Raw genomic sequence first — 20,277 nt, forward strand, 5'->3', positions numbered from 1 at the left:
AGTCCACACTCAATATTAGAGAACACCACTCCAGAAGAAGTATTCATAGGCATTAAACCTGATCTAAGCCATCTAAGAATATTTGGATGTCCAGTTTATATCCACATTCCTAAAGAGAAAAGAACACAACTAGAACCTTCTAGGAAGAAGGGGATATTTATTGGATATAGTGAAACAACAAAAGGATACAGGATTTTCATTCCAGGTCAAAGAACAATTGAGATTAGCAGAGATGCGAAATTTGAAGAAGATATTGCCTTTAATATTTCTAGAAACGGTGATGAATCCTTTACTGAATCTATTCCCGACGTAGACGAAAATCAACAAGTAGAAATTGAGAAGAAGAATGATATTGAACCATCTTCTTCCACTATGTCAAATCATTAAGATTCTGAAAATGTCAATAATAAAAAGAGGCCACACTTTGGGATAGGAAAATGATAGAAGAAAATAAGGTTGAACCTAATGAAGTGATTCGAGAGAGCAAAAGAACAAGAAATCAATCATGTTATGTTGTGTTATTAACTGAACTTATAAAAACAAAACCTTCTAATGTTAAAGAAGCACTTTCAAATCACTCTTGGAAAGAAGTAATGATCGAAGAATATAACTCTATATTAAAAAATGATGTATGAGATGTTGTACCAAGACCTAAGAACAAATCAATTGTTTCTTCCAAATGGCTATTTAAAATTAAACATGCATCTGATGGTAGCATTGAAAAGTACAAAGCCAAGTTTGTAGCTCGGGGGTTCTTGCAGAAAGAAGGCATTGATTATGAAAAAACATTTGCTCCAGTTTCTAGATATACTTCAGTCAGAACCATCTTGGCTACTATAGCATCCAAGGAATGGAAGGTTCATCAAATGGATGTCAAAACAGCGTTCCTTAATGGCAAGATTGAAGAAGAAGTCTATATCGAGCAACCAGAAGGATTCAACACTCATGACAGCAAAACTCATGTTTATAAATTAAAAAAAGCACTTTATGGTCTCAAACAGGCTCCCAAAGCATGGTATGAAAGGATAGGTAACTATCTAATAAAGTTAGGATATTCCAAAAATGAAGCTAATCCCAACTTATACTTCAAAATAGATGGTGATGATATGATTATTCTTGTGTTATATGTTGATGATTTGTTGATAACAGGTGAGGAACATCTCATAAAGAAATGCAAACAAGAACTCACAGCAGAGTTTGAAATAAAAGACTTGGGTCTACTTCACTACTTTCTTGGACTAGAAGTCTAACAACAAGATAACTACATTCTTTTGAATCAAGGAAAATATACAATCGACATTCTAACAAAATTTGGAATGATGGAATGTAAACCAGTGGCTACTCCTATGGAAGTAAACCCACATAAGTTGAAGGATGGTATGATCAAATCAGAACCTTCAAATTCTACTTACTTCTACTTACTACAGGCAAATTATTGGATCATTAATGTATTTGGTGAATACTTGTCCTGACATATGCTATGCTACAAACACCTTGAGTCAATTTATGTGTGCATCGCAGAAGATACATCTACATGCAGCTAAATACATCTTGAGATATCTAAAGGGTATTGTTGAAATGGGAATCAAATATGATAAAGTTAATGTTGAACTTCATGGATATTCTGATTCTGATTGGGCAGGCCGTCCTACTAAACGTAAGAGTACTTCTAGATATTGCTTCAGTCTAGGATCTGGTATGGTTTCTTGGTCTAGCAGAAAACAAACTTCAGTTGCATTAAGTTCCACCGAAGTAGAATACATTGCATCTTCTTTGGGTGCTAGAGAAGCGGTATGGCTATGGAAGTTGTTAGCAGATTTGTTGAAAAAACCTTTGAAGCCCACTGTGATTCATTGCGATAATCAAAGTTGCATCAAGCTTTCAACCAATCCAATTTTTCACAATCGCTCCAAACATATTGAAATTCCTTACCATTACATTTGAGATATGGTGAATCGAAGAATCATTCAACTAGAGTACATCTATACTAATGAGCAAACAACTGATACCTTTACCAAGCCTCTTCCTAAAGTGAAGTTGAAATACTTCAGAGAAAAACTTGGTATGATTAATTTGTAATATTGAATATTGAATTAAAATTTTCAATTTATGTGAGTTTATGCTTCTATTGTTGTTTAGTCACATCAGATATGTAATGAAAGGTGACGGTCTTTCATGGACATATTTATTTAGAAGGTAATTATTTGTAAGGTGACGATCTTGCAAATGACAGGCATGTTATCATGGACATCTCTAGATATTGCTTCGGTGATGCAACAATGCACAATGGAAGTCTCAAACATCAAGTTTTTAGGCAACTAGGCAAGTTGACAAGGTTGGTTAGAATCCTTCAAATATCCGACAAAAAGGGTTTAGTGCTGAGACACTTATCACAAGCATCAATAATGAACATATAACAGATTATCACAACCCAAACAAGGCAAGGAACCTAATCAGTAGGTTTGCCTAAGTCCAAAAGCACCAAAACACAAGGATTCCTTAAAGGCCTAATACGGGTACATACCCTCAAACACCAAATAAGAGAGAACATTGACCATGGGATGAAGTATAAAGATCTTTCAGACCTACTGAGGTCTACTTACAGCATTTTCAATGATTGGTTGGGTTCCAAACAGCAAGGAAGCACGGTTACAGCAGTTTGTTCATACAAAGGCTAGTAGCCCTTCCAACAATAAACTGGACATAACTTAGAAAAACCCCACATGAAGGCACAGTTTAAGTAGAGATTTAGGCACCCTTTTACGAGATACAAATCATACCCAAGCCTCATAAACTGAAAGCAAATGCAAGTTTCTGCTGTAACCACGTTTCTATTATGCTAATAGGCCTAATTAGGCTGCCTTTACACTGTAGCTACCATTTCACACGTGCCAAATGGAAGGATGGCTGTTGGAATATGTAGGGGCATATAAAACAGGTCTGAAACCAGATTTACAGACCTTGAATCACGCTAGAATGAAAGTTATCAGGGCTGTTGTAAAGTGCTGATTGGTGTATGTATGGAGCCATACACCTAGGGTATGTGGCAAAATTCACTCCTTGCATGGCCATCCCTAAAACCTGCAAAATCATCAAGTATACTAATAGGGCTTGCATTCCACCACGGGGCATCAAATTCCCATTGTGGAAAGTGCCAAAACAACAAGGCCCTAGGTGAATCCTTGTTACATGCTGATTTTCAGGCACCCTTCAGTAAAAATTGAATAACTTGCAAACTATAGCAGATCAAGACGGAATTTTGCAGGAAAACAGGGTATTTTTATTGATTTTTTGCCAAAATAAGTACATTATACATATCACCCCCCTGTAAGGGCTATTATAGGTTGTCCCCAACGGTTACAAGGTTGGTTTGAACCAACTAGATGTTTGGGGAAGAGATTTAAATGTTATAACAACTTTTAAGAAGTTGCTCAAAAGTTGTCAAGCAACTTTACATTTTTTGTGCATTTTTGTGCTCCTAGTGACCAAACTTGGTCCAAGACTTTATTTTGTGATCCCTAATGGACCTAAACATGAAAAATAACCATGCTCGTACCTATTCCTTAGATATGGGATCATTTATGACCAATAGCTAGCCAAGGGCTTATAAATTGCCAATCCTAGAACTATGGTCTTACAATGTGATCCAATGACCAATCTAATATTCCTAAACATGGTTAGAGGTCCTAATGACCTTAGTGCAAACTCATTGATTGTTTGATGATGGTGGAGTGGGTGCTCCTACACCATTCGGGCAATTAGAGATCATAGATAATGAACCCATTTGTTACCATGGACATCTCTAGATATTGTTTCAGACAATTAGAGATCATGAGTAGCGAATTTTATGTTATTACTATGGACATCTCTAGATATTGCTTCGGGCAATTAGAGATCATAGATAACATTTTTTATTATAATTACTCTAGATATTGTTTCGAACAATTAGAGATCATGATGTATGTTATGATATTGTTCATAGCTTGGTGACTTTTTTATTATCTGACTAGTCACTGTTTCAGAGTGTTAAGATTAGATAAAGTAATCAGATATTCGATTCTTAAATCTTAAGTATATTATTTCTCCCTTGCTAAGAGGGAGTGTTGATGTATAGCGTCAATAGAAGTAATCTGTCATGAGCAAACCTGTATCATATCTGATAATCATTGTTGTAGTTCTCTCTCTCTCTCTCTCTCTCTCTCTCTCTCTCTCTCACACACACACACACATATGTGAGTTGTTAATGATTACTTGAACTTGTGATTGATATCACTGCCGGCAGATTAGATAATCGGAGACTGTCTTGTATTAACATTGTGATGGCATTACCGACTGATTGCATTAAGCAGTATTAATTTACTGTTAACTAATCTTTGATTATGCCTCCGTAAAGGCATGACCCTACGTGGCCAAAGGCCACGTAGAGTCATGACTCTACAGGTCATAACTGTTGGACATGTATATATATCAAATACAGATCGATGTGAAAGACATCAATATACAGCATCTTGGACCCAGCGATCTGCATTATAAATAACCTTCAGTATTTTTCCTTTGTGATCTAAATCTGCAAGGTCATTGTTACATACAGTATACATCTCACATTATCAGCAATATTCAGAGAAGTAGATTCTGCATACAAATTCAGAGATCATCAGAATTTGAAGAGCAACTCTGCACTACTGAGTTTCTATTGTTCCCATATTTATTGTAACAGTTTTATCTATCAGAGATCCATAAAATCTAACACAATGGTGCGTTAAAACCAAAGTAACAAGAATGGGAATCAGATCGAAATCGGCAAGGCCGAATCAAATCGTGAATCGGCCATGAATCGGAATCAAATCGGCCATGAATCGGCAAATTAAAAAAAACCCTTGAAATTTAGTGAGTAACTTATTTCATAAACCCTTTATCGCTAATTCGATTCACCAATTCACAAAAAATCGTTTGGCTTGAATCAAATCGCCGAATCGCGTGAATCGCATGAATCACTGTGATTCTCGGAATTATGGTCAAAACCATGAATCAGGGACATAGAACAGCAGTATGAAATAGAAGAGACGGCATCAAGTTGATAAAGTAAATATAGAAAAAGTGGTAGTTTCATGATATGGGCAGCAATGTCTGGTATGTAAGGAACAGAGAAAAGGCATGAAACTCAATGTTACAATGCTCTGCAACAACAATGTGACAAAAAAATCAGAGATAAAGAACACTGCTGTAGCATAAAGAATCAAGTTGCAGTATCACATAATGAGAATACAGTAAAGTCATTAATGTCAATGATTTCAACAATGATATCAGGAATGTAAACCAACTTATATATATCTATTTTAAAAAGATACATAGCATACATTGACAAATATCCTTCTCCAAGCGGCTATTACACTTCACAGTGAGTATGAAAAAAATAGGCGCCTCAAGAAGGATATCTTTTGGCGCATATATATATAAGCTAGTAGCAGTTGCAGCACAACATGAAAGATGCTATTATTTTTAATTATAATAATTTATTGGTTTATTTTGTTATTTTAATTAAAATATATTTCAATGGTGTGTTAAAACCATGAATCAGGGACATAGAACAGCAGTATGTTCGAAACAAATAATGATGAAAGGGAATCAATTTATCAAATCTTATAATAGTAATCCAAGCAAATGTTGATGTCATGACAAGGAGATGACGATCGGTGTTACATGGATAAAAGTGCATTTATAAGGAAAATAATCAAACCATTGTCATAAGGAGGAGGTATCCATGCATTTGAGACTGCCTTTGTTACAAAGTGACCATTGAAGACAGGAAGAAGCGCAGTGAGTTTCACTAACATTAAGATCTTTTCTCTGATGGTAATTAAGGACAGACTTCAAAAGGTCTTCCATGAAGATAATGGCAATGGAACTGTGATTTCTAAAGCTATGAGTGTATTGATTTTCAAGATCTAGGGACTATTTTATAATATTAAAAACAAACTGCTATCAAGGAACTAGAGAACCATAAAGATTTGCAATTAGCGGTCACAATAAAGACAATTGGGAAGCATTGAAAAGCACAATGCAATCATTGTAGAGAGAAAACAATACATACTATGCCTTTGGTAACCAGAGATCATCATTGTATGTAAAGCAGATAATGACTAAAGAGGGCGAGATCAAGCAAAAGGTCAATTTCTCATTGATCAATAAATGACAATAGTTGCACAGAGGAATATTTATAATAAGAAAATAGAGAAACCTTCAACATCTACACATCTAGCATACCCTATCTCATGACTATGTGCAAGGCGAGGATTCAAGCAAGGTTTGAAGAAATGAAGGACGCAGCTTGCATGTGAAACAAAGATCAATAGAAGAGAACAAGTCTCATGCCATATAAATTATGAAACCCTCGTGAGGCAAACAGGTCACTGTTAAAGTATACTAAGCTGACTGTCATTATGACTTGCCATGAAAAAATGCATAATGCAAATAAGAGAATCAAAGAAGATATCACGTTTCCACAATAGCCCAAAACAGATACATCAAAGGACTCAGTTATTATTCATTGAATGCATGTATTTCTGAATAGATTCACACTATGACCCTTAGTTTCTTTCTAGCAGAATCACTGTGATTTGTTTATTTGGTCATGATGGTTTCTGCTACACCCAATTTCATAAAAGTTGATGGAATAGTTGAGGTGTTTTAATTTCAGGATGTTCCGTCCTCAATGTCTTCCTTGGGTCATTGGCTTAAAATGCAACTGTAGTCTGGTTATAGGTGGAAAAAAGAAATAAAGGGAGAAGACAGATATAAATGATTAGAACAGAGGAATGAGAGCAAGGATTTCACAGTTCAAAAACACATTGTCTTAAAAAACCATCAAATAATAGTGCAAACCAATCAACATTTTGCATCATGATGCATCTCATCAGTATTGAGTAATGTAACATGTATAGTGCTCTTGAAAAAGACAGAGAATGAAGCCATAGAATCTCTAAAGAATGAATGAGAGGAGAGAGCTCAAACTTTAATACTTTCACAAGCTTACCTGGTATATTGAAATATGTGATAGACCAGTAGAAAGATCTTCAAGAAGACCCACACAGAACTTCGTGAAAACCCTCGAAAACCATCATAGGGGCAGAGTCTCAGCAGAGGCAAAGTGTAAAATGAAAAAGCCAAACAAATAGGCCACGGGTTTCATTAGGGTTTCACCGAGCGAAAGGAAGTCTTTTTATCTTGTATTTTTATATACTTTCGTTTAAGTTTTATTTCTTTTATTTTTGCATTCAAGACTAAAGTTTTTGCACCATCTGCATGGACACTTCTCTTGTGAATACATGCATCATGTTCACATGCTGTTCTTTTCTGCTTCTACTAGTGTGTCAGTCGTGTCTCAGGTGTCTGTCAGAAAAACTGGCAAAAACAAATTTGGGCCTCATAAACTTCTTCCCTGGCCTCCTCCAATCTTTTCTCTTAAAAAAGTACTAGCACTTGCACCCAATGGAGGTGCAAGGGATACGCTGATAGGTGTGTGATTTGAAGACATAGCTCAAGCTTTACATAATAAAAGTGTCAAACATATATTGTTGAAGAAAGTAGTTTTGTACATAGTAGAATTTTTTCTGGATGGATTAAAGTTACAGTAGTGTTCTGTTTTTTTGTGGTTCCTCAAAGTTACTCAAATGCATGCAAGAGCAATTACAAGTACCCAACTTCTTTCTAATAAAGACAAGCAAGCCAATAACAAAACCTGGGTCACTACACTATAATCTTCAGAGAATGGATTAAGGTATGACTCCCTCAATATGTCACCCTTAAATCGCAGTTCTCTTGGTGTAGCAGGTGTCCTTGATACTCATTTCCTCTGAAAAACTCCGTACTTGGGTGAGTCAGATTTGAATACTCAAATACACATGGATGATGCAAAGGACAGTAGTCTTATGCGTACATACACTTATTTGAATTCTTAGTTGATATGTTTCCCTCTGGACAATCTAGATCACATTGAGGTTCAAAATGGGCTGAAATTTATATGAATGTGATTTTCCAATGAGCAGTGTTTGGATTCACCCCTAGAATCACCATTGATATGGAGCTGAACAATATTCCTTGTGGTCAGATTCCTTGTTCTTTTTGCTTGTACCCTTAGGAAGAACATACAACTTCATGTCTGTACTTGACTTGAGGAACTTCACAACAGTTAATCAGGGAACTAAATTCAACAGTGCTAGATAATGGAACTTTTCTTACGATATTCATTGACTAAAATCAGTTATACATTACGATGACACTACTAGTAGATTTTATTTCAGATAGCTAAGTACTGTCTTTGATTTGAGTGACCTGGAAAGCATATTATGTAAGACGATTGTCTGCTCCATTCTGCACTTTATAGCCAAATCAACCCATATTTCCTCAGGACAGAATCTGGTTTATAAATCCAAAAATATAACATATGAGGTGAAGGGGAGTCATCTTCTACTAATCTTGAAAACAGGATCTTTGAAATTACCTACCATAAACTTCTTGGTTATCGCAATGTATGAGAAATACTTTAGTGAAACCAAGTTCTAAATAGCATACTCTAGAGAAGTAATGGAAGTAGACAAATGATCAGTGTATACTGTATACTACTGAATGCTAGATGGCATTTAATATTTATCTTGATGAATGATGAAGTATCATACCATTGAATGATTTAATTTTGTAAATTTCTTGCATTTTTTGTATGTTTATAAATTTATGATATATGTTTTTTATAATAAATATTTTTAAAAATACCCAAATTCACCAAAAACCCCCAAAAACATTCACAAACCTGCATACTGAGTTCTTGTACCCAAATCTGCACCCACATCCACACCCAAACCAATAATTTAGCTAAATGTCTGTTTAATCAGGCAGCAGCCTACAGGTCATTGGAGAAAAGTTATAATGCTCACGTTTTCTTAAGTGAATATTTAACTTCCACCCATCGAACCCACGATCCCTGACAATAACTAAAGTAAGGATAGAAACTTCAAAAAATCAAAGGAACACAATTATATCTCAATATACCCAAACAACTCTGGTAGGTCGGTGCTATTGAAATGCACATCTAGTTGCATTAGAGAGTGTAGGATACAAGAGTGAGAGGAACCCTAGGTACTGAGAGGTAACTGAACTTGAATATTCCAAGCATAACTAGAGAGCCCAAGCCTAAATAGGATAAAGTCTGAACCATCTGGTGGAAGTACAACAGTACAAACAACAATGCATGGGAAAGGATTCCTCAATGATATAAATTTATAAAAGAGATGATACAAATCACATACAAAGAGGCAAAGAAATATATGACAAGGAAAGGTCGAAAAAAGGTTAAAACCCTTATTTTGGGCAATATTATACAACATGATTGGTTGGAAGGGCCTTGTCTAGAATGGCAACAATATCCCACTAGCCAAAAAATTGTGTAAAAAATTACACCATGCAAACAATGAGCACCTGATGTTTGTGGATAGACGATTCAGTCTAGACAAATACTGGGTTATACCTGATACCTATGCAAGATCTCACAATTGAAGGATTAAAAGTTAAAACCAATCAATATTGCATGCCTCTTTGATAGGTCATCTCAAATTCACAAAAAGTCATCTCAAGATGACAAAAAAAGATTCCATTGGGAATTAATTAAAGCAGATGACAAAAAAATTGTTGTTGAATGCTTGGTATGTGGAATAAAGGAGTGACAGCAAGTTAACGAGTCTCCTAAAACCTATACCAGTTTCCCGTCAGTTTTGGGAGAGAGTTTTCATGATGTTTAAAACTTTGTATTAATCAAGAGTTACAAGTAAATTGTGGAAGTCATTAGAAGACTCAACGTATATGCACTTTTCTATGGTATGCCTAACCCATTCCCAGAAAGTACAGTGGCAAAGTCTTAAATATAGTGTCCAAATCTATATTGAAGAATGTGCACATTCTTTGCACAAGAAAACTTTGGACAGATATGTACAGTGCACACCTTTTCATATTATCCTGAATAGGACTGCAATTTAGGAGGCATTTGATAGAGGTTAGTTCAAGTCAATCGCCCAAATTGTAAGCATTTACATATTGGCTCAAGTATTGTTAAGGACGAAATCATTTTTGTGATTTTTACAGATCATGCACAGTTATTTCAAATTTGAACAATCACACTAGAAGAACACATTACAAACTCCTTTACATCTTTGTTGAAATCCAAAGGAGACCCCCTAGTCCAATAACATTGATTAGCAATGCACCTATTATTATAAAACTCGTTTTTTGTTCATGGTAGGGCTCCTAATTGTAAATAATCCTTAAAATTTTCATCATGTTGAAAAGGATCTGGATTGGCCTATTATTTGAATGACACATAAGTATATGATATTATGAAACTTGAGGTTTTGTATATAATATCGAAATGTATTGCTATGTTTAAAATCCTCCCTTTAATGTAGAAAAAATGTTTCCACAAAAAAAAAAAACTTAAAAATGCAACGAAATCGCACTGTCTTAAATGATTTTTAACGAGCAATAAAATACAAGGTAGGAATATTAATTGTTTGAAAATGCCGATTGAACATACCCGTGTTCAATTAGCACAAAAGTACATGAAGCGAGTGATATCAAAATTGGATGCCATAGCAATTTTCCAGAAAAGGAACCATTTAGAGAGTTCTTCTTTTGCAAGGAGTTCATTTTTCCTTTCATGTACATCACGTGAGTGATTACAACATTTGGGTTAATGATTACACTGATTATTTAAAAATTAAATACGCCAAACTAAAGACTTACCATTACTTGTATGATTATGAGAAAACATGAAACAATCTTTTAAACAAATAAACACACAGTTTCTACAGGCTATTTTAGCCTTAAGAAAGTTAAAAACTGATCTCCTTGACATAATTTGATAGGTCATACATATCATTTTGGTCCAAAGAATGTTAGACGGGGTCTCGGGCCATGTTGTGTGCACATTTTCAGGATCAATTCTTATATCCTGGACAGTAAGTAGATATGGGTGATGCAAAGGGCTCAAATTTATGTCAAATACTTATGAGCAATTCTCAGGTATATTATTTACCTAAGCTCAGCTACAGTGTAAGCGCCAAGAAGAACGGATCAAAATTACAAGAATGCATATGTGTACCATGTAAACATGTTACCGGTACAATCACACCTCATGTTCACTGTGGACTTTTCCCTAAGTGTACCTAAACTTGTACTTACCAGATCATGAAACTATGAAAAGAAAAAGTAATGGCGATGATGATACCATGCGTTCAAGCGCCACTATGTAAGCTCGAAATGGCTACAAAGTGACATGCGAATGCAATCCGCACCTGAATTTTTTATGTGGCTTGTAACAATAAAAGCGTTTCCTAGGTGACAATGCAATTGATTTAGCACATTCAGGTGATAATGACTAAAAATATGAGAGTTCTTCTACATATGGAAGACCTAAGCGAGTTCCTTCAGAAATTAAAATTTGACGATCAACATAGCATGTGAAGAAAACCTGTTTGGAACAATACCAATTCAAACTACATTTCTTACCTACAGTAGCCATTTTGCAGAGTACATATCAAAAGATCTCTGAGAACAAAATTGTCCATGATTACAAACTAAGCGCTAACACTGCCGTAAACTTTCATGGAAAACAGTAAAGTTGAAATGTGACTTAGAGAAAGAATGTATAGATCACGATACCTACGCTGTATGGAGAAGATGTGCATCGCAGACTGCTACTAATTTGAAACCCTTGTTGAGAAAAACACATTTATGTAGGTACAGTTTCTGGTCTTCTCTAACCTCTTTTGCAGTTTCTGGTTTCCGCGCAAGTGCACAGGGATTGTATGATATGATATGATATGATATAGCAGTCTTTAGTTCTCTAGGGGGAAATAATGATAATAGGGGATTTCACTGCTAGAACAACAAACAACCAAACTCTCAATCTTAAGGAAAGTTACAAGACTAGTTTGGCTTGAAGAAGAAGGGACACAAAAATGGGAAAGATCTTCACAGGATAGCATGGAAAAGATTAATCATTTTGGTGCTGAATTACTAGGCTTATGCTGCTTATATAATATGGTCATATGTAATGGTTTGGAAAAGTGGCCTAAATCAGGTGGAATCATATGCAAAAGATACAATGAACGAAGTGTTGTTGACTATGTAATATGCTCGCAAGAATATGTCACAAAGATAATTAACTTTGAGATAGAAGATTGCCCCATAGAGCTAAAATCTTATCATAACTTCATCTTGATAAGGGTGGCCACTCACTTTAAAGATCAACATATTGTCCCAAAACTTTTACAAAAAAGGAAGATGATTCTGATTGGCAAAGTTTTAATGACACAAGAAAACTATGCTACTTTCCAAAACTCTCTTTTGCAGCTGTCTAGGGTTCTAGGAAACCATCCCAAGTCTAATAAACAACATTTCATGGACAAGGATAATCTTGTTCTTACTATCATTAAAGCACTGGAGGAGTGTAAAAGATCTAGGGCCACAAGAGAAGCCAAGAACACTTTTTCGGCCAATTCGTGGTTTGATGAGGAATGCAAAACAACAAAAAGAAATTGGAAAAGGAACATAAATAGAGAAAGTAGAAATGAGTATGATCAGTTGATTAAAAAGAAGAAAGAAGAGTATGTAAACAAGAGAAGAATTGAGTTGATTAATCTTGGTAAAAACAACCACAGAAAGTTTTGGAAAGAGCTTCAGCAGAGAAAAACTTAGATAGAGAACAACATAACAGGAACCAAATCACTGGAATAACAATGCTTGGCCATACATAGTCTATCCTCAATTGGTGAAGAAGAAGCTCTCAGCATAGAGCAAGGAGTATAGGATCGTGAATGATGCATTCATCTTTGTAATCATTTGATTCATTAAGGAAGATTATGGGAAGAGGTTGTTTGATGAAGCTAAGGCACAGATCACAGCTCTCGGAGCCTACTTCATCCAATTCAAGACATTCACGTATCTTCAGGTGGGTGGCGCATCTATCAATCCTAAGAAGCTTCTGAGATACCCAAGTGACAAGCTAGTCCTATTGGAGATCTCCTAGTAGATTGAGTCAGCTTATGAGAGGATCAAAAGACAACGGAGACCCTGTTGGGAATGGTCATTGGTCATTGGGTCGTATCAGGTGAAGAAAAAATAGGACATTTCAACCTTCAAGTGGGAATGGGAGAATTATCATGTTGAAGAATACAACTCTCCTCGGCCATACTTTGACAATGTGGGTAAAGTGGAAAGTCTGGCAAGAAAGGACTTCTATCATAAGGATGTCATTAAAGATCATTGGATGAATGCTACAAATGACTAAAATGTCTGCATTAGGGACTATTATAGGATGACTTTGTATTTAGCAGAAAAGGCTCTCCATTTGAATATCCTTAATGAGATAAGGCTACAAGACTCCAAAGAATTACTAGATCCCTTTCTCAATATAGATAAGATCAGTGAAAGACCCATTCTAAATGCAAAGGTTGACAAAGAGGAAGGTGATGACATCAATCACCGAGCAAGACATGTCATTAGAATGATAAAGGATTGGATCAAGAAACCTTTTCCGCTTGATCCAATTCCTAATACTATGATCTTCCATGCACATGCTCACCCATAAAGGGGTAAAGAAAGGAAATTCATAGTTCCTATCTTTGCGCTCTAGTCTCCTATTAGGCCAGAGATAGTCTACCAGCTTGATTTCCCAGTGGAATATTATCACCCTCTTAAAAGAAAGGGAAAGAGGAAGAGAACCTCTCCTCAGAGGATTTAGATAGAACAAGTTGCAGAACATGTGTCTTCCCAGTAGCATGAACAGAGCTCACAAGAGTCCCAAGGTATTGGAGCCTCTCAAATCTAGGATTAACCTCAATTACCTCCTATTGTGCCAAGCCAACTAGAGGAGGGAGAGATTCTAGAAGCCTCCATTCCTCCTATACCAAAAGAACCCCCTTCTCCTCCCATCTCCAAGAAACATAAGAGGATCAAGATTAAGATGAAGAAAAGGCAAAGGATCAATAGAAGATTAGTACCTAATCCATCTATTCCTAAAACTATTCTAGAGGAAGAAGAAGATGAGGAAGAAATAGAATTAGAAGAGGAGGAGGAATAGGTACCCCTACAAAGAAGAACTCAATTAGCAAAAGATGCAGAGTTGGAAAGAAGAAAGAGTGCCACTAGTACCCTACCATCCAACCAAGTAGAACCATTAGAACTCTCTTCTTCAGAAGACAAAGTGCAATAGTGGGTCAATGAGCAAAGGGAGCAAGGTAAGGATGTTTTCTCTATAACAGATTTCTATTTCATGCCTATGGGTACAAGGTTGGTTGGAGATAAGATTAGAGACACCCCTACAGGTGAATTCCAACAGGAAGACTGGATGCAGATGCCACTAGAAACACAGGTTCCCGATCTCGCTCCTCCATCTCCAACATAGATTATGGTGGTAGATAAGGGTTCAATAACTCCTCCACCTCCAAGTATAGAAGAGGAACAAGTTCAAAAGGAACCATCACCACAAAAGCAACTAGAGTCGAGGGCTACTGATGAAGCATCAAAAGAGGGATAGATGGTAGAACATGCACAACAACCTTCCCAAGATGTTAAGGAGCAAGCTACAGGATCTACGGAGACTAAGACTACAGAAGGAGAGTCTTCACAATAGGAGACGACTCTAAGAAAGAGCAATAAAGGGAAGGAGGTAGTTGTACACACCCCTTCGTCATCAAGAGCTAGATCCACAAGAAAACATATCTCGAGATGGTTCTAAAAGGAGATAATGAGGAGTGCTAAGCCTCAGTTGTATGCTTCAGAGGATGATATTTGTGATATTGTAGAGATCTTGAACAAACTTGAGTCTCCATTACATGATGCAATGCCATTCGTGTTTGTTACTACCATATGGAACCAGGATTTATTTGCACAAGTGGCCCTCCCTCTTGAAGGTATAGATGCAGAAGTCATTAGCCTTAAGGATTATGAAGTAAAGGATGTTATTTTGGGAAAGCCTAAACAAGATTTAGCCCGACAGATGATGATTATGGGAGTCAAAGAGGTTCTCAGGCACATGAAGTAGGATGAAATTGAACTCCGAACTCTTCAAAGGCATGTTGAGATCTTAAAGGGATATCTAATTGAAGTTGTTGGTCCTCTTGATCCTAAGCACCCTGAGGAGACTATAAATACCATTCTTAGAGAAGAGGAATGTGTACGGCTCAATCCATTTTTGAGAGCTTGTCAGGAATGGAGAGAAAGCCTTGAGGATAGAGGTGTTACTACAATCATAGGAAATTTGAAGTTACTACATGCTACATAAGAGAACATTGATAAGATAGTGGCAATTTTGAGGCAAGACTTTAGTATCATGAATGAGGTATCGACATGGAGCAAGGATTTGCAAACTCTACAAGCCATAAAAGGGAAAAGGTACCGCATTTTGATTGATGTATATACTAGAGAAGAGCTAGACCTGATAGATGATTGGATAGAGAAGATAGTGGATGTCAATAAAGTGATGGAAACATTACAAGAGGAAATCCATCAACTCAAGGACCAAGCCCGAGGGCAAATTTTGGAAGCAAAAAAGTTGTACAGTGATGCATGCTTGAACATCTTTGAAGATGAAGAATGAGAGAAGCTATTGCCATTTGAGGTAGTAGTAGAGAATTTTAAGAAGACATTAGAGGAAGCATCCAATGATGAAGATATCAGACAAGCCTTCAGGATAGAGGAAGCATTGTTAGAGTTGGACACCAAACTCAGAGATTTTGCAAAGACTAAAATTGAGGTGGACAACTATAGACATAAGGTAAAGGATAAATATGAGGCTTTAGATCTTCTAGATGCAGCCAAAATTACTGAGATGATAAAGAGATTCAAGGGCAAACATCCAAACATAGCTTTGGGATGAAGAAGAACAAAACCCAGATGCCAGAATTTCAATTTTGACACAGTAAAATTTTGTGAATTTGACCCTATCAAGGTTCGTAGCTATGTAGCTCCGCAGGTCTGCAGCTCCACATTTTCATGCAGCTCTACGATTCAGAAGTGCGCCAAGAGTTAACTACTAGTTCCAAAAATAGCACCTTAAGTTAACTACCAGTTCCAAAAATAGCACCTTGCATGCATCGGGAGTGCATTCTGATGGCAGTTTAACTCTAACACACAGCTAGTGAAGGACCAGCTTCTATCTTTGGTGCCTCCATGCACTTCCACTTCGATTGATGGCTTCCTCCTACTTTCTCTCTCATGTTTTCTTTGTTTTTGACATGTAAAGGGCTCATGCATCCAATTAATGAATAAAACATGGATGGAGTCCCTCTAAGCACCAAATTAATTGTTCGTTTGTATATATTTAGTTTGATTTAATGTTTTAAAAGCATTTTATTGCATAAAGATATCTCTCACTCTCAACACAAATTGAGGAGATAATTTCTTATAAATACCCCATTGTAAAATGTAACAAGGGCCACCATTATTATGCAATAAAATTATGCTTTTGGTGCTCGTATTTGGAGTGTAGTCATTCTTGCCTAAATTTTTCATATTTTTGTGGATTTTATTCATGAGATTATGATTGAGCCAAAGGTTTATTGCATTGTTTCTAGTTGTGTGATCTTTTAGTTCTGGTGTTTGCTATAGATTTACAAATTCTGCTAATGTAATGAGCTTGAGGAGAGATCACAAATTGTGCCTGCATAATTCTTTGTCTCGCATGAGTGCACTTTCCATGGCCTTGCGATTTGATAAAGAGTGAAACATCATTCGATTATTAAAATTTCCCATTGACAATTGCATCAAGGGACTCTAAGAAGCACTGCTCCTATTTTCATTGATTTCCTACCAATTTCTTTGAAAGTTTAACTCGCAACATGTTGTTTTCTATAGCTTATGTTTGTTTAGGATTTCAATTTCAAGTTATTTCAATTTCATATTATTTCTTTTAGTTTCATTGTTTCCTTTGCTACCCCCTTGTTAGAATAGGAACTCATTTTAGTTGCACTATTAGATTGCATTCATTGAAAAACCAAAAAATCCTAAAATATTGTTCTTTTCTGTGTTATTTTGAGATAGAAAATAGATTTACTTCATTTCGAGTCTAAATCAGAACCAGCAAAGGCCTCCTCATGAACAATCACATTTATCTTCAACTGAGCGAATTTTGGTACGTCGCAAGACAAATATTGAACCTTGGAGTTGATCCCAAAAGATTAGCTTTTCAAGAGAGGAATTGCGCAATAGATTCCTGCCATTGACCTCGTGTAAAATGACTTCCCAATAGAAGTGGCACTAGAAGGAGGGCCCCTTTTGACTCCCAGAAAGGAAGAAAATTTGTTAAAGTTTCAGAATTCTGCACTTCTACAATAATCTATGGTTCACAAAAGTTCAGAGAATTTTCTTGATTTTTTTGACAAATTCAAGTCCACAGCTCCGCAAGTCCATAGCTACGCAGGTCCATAGCTTCACAGGTGTGCATGTGTGCAAAACTCTGTGGTGTGCAAAATTCAAAACAGTGAGAAAGTATACTTCTGCAGAGGTGCACTTTTCTCCAAAATTTGATGCAAGCTAGAGGATATTGATCCAAAATCCCCATTTCAATGAGCATTAAAGTCTATGCCATGTGCACACAAGTTTCTCGAGCTTACCCACTTCCATAAGCCACATAGTGACAAGGGAACATCCCAAGTTCAACCACTTCCATTCGAACTTTCATCATCTTCTTCAACTCTACCTCCACTCCAACCACCTAGTGAACCACCACATACTCCAATAGCTACCCCTCAACAACCACCGTTAGGTCCACCAAACCCTTCAATGGCCTTTTTCACAAACATTGTAGACTCGCCAATAAACTTGAGAGGTGCACTCCATGACCTCCAAAAGAATCTCGAGAAGTTTTCTCCAAGATTCATCTGTGACGAAACACAAACTGCCGAAGATCATGTCAAGGTTTTCAAAACAATTTGCAACTGAAAGCAAGTGGCTAATGAGGCCGTGGTTCTTTGTTTATTCCCCTATTCATTGTGGGAAATTTCCTTCAATTGGTACATCAATTTGCCACTCGGATGCATTAGGGATTGGGATACATTTGAAAATTTGTTTTTCGAACAATTCAAAACATTCATCAATCTAGCTATGATACATCAAAAATTCATATCAATCAAAAGGGACCCAGCTGAGACAGTTTCATGCTTCAACCATCTCTTTCATATGGCCTACCGCAAGTTGGGAATGCCATACACCATACTGGTTGAAGTCGCTATTCAGATTTATTTGAATGCTATGGACCCTCTTACTAAAATCTTTCTGAGAAGACTTCCTGCAAAAAATATTGATGCATTGGACAAAGTCTTTGCAGAAGCAGTCATGTTCATGAAGCAAGCCAATCCTAATGGAGGAGGAATGATGCTTCCAACACAAGCAGTCCCTACAATACCAACATACCCCGTGGGAGCACCCATTATGCCTAGCCAGTTCATACCTATGAACCCAATTCCATTACAGTAGGCACCTACTCCACAAATTCAAGTGAAAACATATCCAGGGTATAAGCCCCCAAAAATAGCTTTCTTTGAACAGAAAGCAATAGTTCCTATGGAAGTAGATAACAATCTTCTTTCAGAAGTTGGTCAAATGAAGAAGACCATGTCACAAATGAACAATGAGCTGACACATCTTAGGTTGTCACAAGGATAAAATAACAACTTCCAAAGAAATAATGCTAGCCCCTACAACAATAATTTTGGTCAAAATTACAACAGGAACTTCAACAATAACAGTAACAACAACAATGCAGGAAACAATGGTAGAGGAAACAACTTCAATCCTCCTGATCACAACAATGGCTTCCAAAGGAAAAACTGACAATGGAACAGTCGACCAAATAATGGAAGCATTCCTACTGATAACAACAACAACGACGTTCAATATGCTGATATCAATTAGTATGATGATAGCCAAAATGTGCCTAACAAGGATGGTTCGTACTATAATGGTAATCAGGAGGTGAATCAAAACTCACAAGTAAATGACAATCCTCCTCCTCTTCAATTAAATGTTATGCTATTGGAATCTTATGATTCTACAAAAAATACATAAGTGGAACAACAAGAAAATGAGGAATTCTCATTCTCATTTAGCCAAGAACTAGACCTTTAGCATGATGAGATGTTTGCCTTTCAAGATGACAATCGGAATACATACAATCTAAAAAATAGAAAGGATCCCTTGATGGATGGGATTCCTCCAAGTTTGCAACCAACTCCACCTGATCCAAGAGAAAATAACAATCCACCACTAGTAAGACCAATCCAGGGAGGAAAATAGTATCAGAATCAAGTGAACATACCAACAATACTGAAGAATCTTGCTTGGTCCACTTAAAAGTACAACGTAATAGAAGATTTGAAGAAAACTAAAGCCAATATGTCCATGTTTTAGATGTTATAGAATTGTCCACAACAAAGAGAAGCACTCATGAAGACATTGGATAATACAAAGGTTTCCCACAATATGAATGTTGTCCCTCAAAAGACAGTTCCACAACAAGTAAATATTGCAGAAGCGATGCCCACTATGTTCAAAGAACAAGTTGAGGTACCCCCAATTTTGCTGAGCATAAGGATATATGGGAAGAATCTTCATAATTGCCTCATTTATTTAGGAGTTTCATGTAACATAATGCCATTATCAATAACCCAAAGGCTAGGAGTTAGTCTTCAACCCTCTAAACAAGTGGTGATACAGTTGGATAAAACAGAGGTAAAAGTCATTGGTGTATTGGAAGATGTGTGGATATAGTTAATAGTTGACCCTCAGATGCAAGATGTTATTGACATACATGTGGTAGATATCCTAGAGACATATGGATTACTTCTAAGTAGAGAATGGATAAAATGTCCAAGAGGATGGTTTTCTATAGACTTCACCCAGTTGTGGTTTCCATGGAAAGGATTGAACAATCAAATCAAGATAGATGCTAAGCCCAAACTAAAAACAATGATCATGGATTACAATGCCCAGAATGAGATAGCATTCCTACAATCAGATTTGGGTTCATACAAAGTGATGGTATTGGATATGGTTCCAAACAATACACCTCAAGATCAGAATGCAGAACCTAAGGTGTCGGTACCCAAAAGTGAAACTGTGACATAGTTCATAGACAATATGGTGACTAATTTACAATGTTTAGGAGAAGAAGTTGACCCTAACATCCTCCTCCTAGGATTTTGTCAATTACACAAAGTTAGTCACTCTGAA

At 36.5% G+C, this 20,277-nt stretch overlaps 1 protein-coding gene across 8 annotated transcripts in view; it reads right to left on the reverse strand.

Annotated features, from left to right (window-relative positions):
- The window catches only part of LOC149529402 (uncharacterized), a 69,803-nt gene extending 57,749 nt beyond the window's left edge, over positions 1–12,054 (reverse strand). For 7 of the 8 annotated variants that reach the window (XM_089809234.1, XM_089809235.1, XM_089809236.1 and 4 more), the window contains exon 1: positions 11,707–12,054. The gene's annotated coding sequence lies outside the window, so the exon portion shown is untranslated. The remainder of the gene's footprint in view (positions 1–11,706) is intronic. The other variant, XM_089809233.1, reaches the window with a different exon arrangement.
- Between the last annotated feature and the right edge of the window lie 8,223 nt (positions 12,055–20,277).

Source organism: Cupressus sempervirens, chromosome 11, assembly GCF_028749045.1.
Source record: "Cupressus sempervirens isolate cs-2001-9-10 chromosome 11, ASM2874904v1, whole genome shotgun sequence".
Lineage (NCBI taxonomy): Eukaryota > Viridiplantae > Streptophyta > Pinopsida > Cupressales > Cupressaceae > Cupressus > Cupressus sempervirens.